The following is a 511-nucleotide window of genomic DNA, read 5'->3' as shown; positions in this document are numbered from 1 at the left end:
CTCTCTGTATTGTTTCAAGTATTCTTTGAAGGGCTCGTTTTGTGGACATGTATTCTTTCAGGCTATTCGTGTCATGGAAGATTTTTCTTTCCCCCTCAACTATAATAGATGTTTTTCCTGGGTAATGCATTCTGGGCTGGCATCTATTGTCATTTAGAACTAGAAATACCTTGGTCCAGGCTCTTCTGGCTTCCATAGTTTGCATTGATAAGTCAGCTGTAATTCTGATGGGCTTTCCTTTGTATGTGACTTGTTTTCCTTTTGCTGCTTTCAGTATTCTCTCTTTGTTCTGTACATTTAGTGTTTTTACTATATGTTATTTCGTGGGGAGTTTCTTCTCTGATCCTGTCTATTTGGTGTTCTACATGCTTCCTGTATTTCTGTGGGGATTTCTTTCATTAGTTTCTGGAAATTCTCTTCTACAACCCTGTTTAATATCTGGTCAATACCATTAACCTGAAATTCTTCTCTTTCCTCTCATCCTATGATACATAGATTTGGTCTCTTCATG

The sequence above is a fragment of the Nannospalax galili genome, unplaced genomic scaffold (assembly GCF_000622305.1).
Source record: "Nannospalax galili isolate Female #2095 unplaced genomic scaffold, S.galili_v1.0 scaffold55, whole genome shotgun sequence".
Classification (NCBI taxonomy): domain Eukaryota; kingdom Metazoa; phylum Chordata; class Mammalia; order Rodentia; family Spalacidae; genus Nannospalax; species Nannospalax galili.
The sequence above is the reverse complement of the archived record's forward strand: the minus strand, read 5'-3'. Positions refer to the sequence as shown.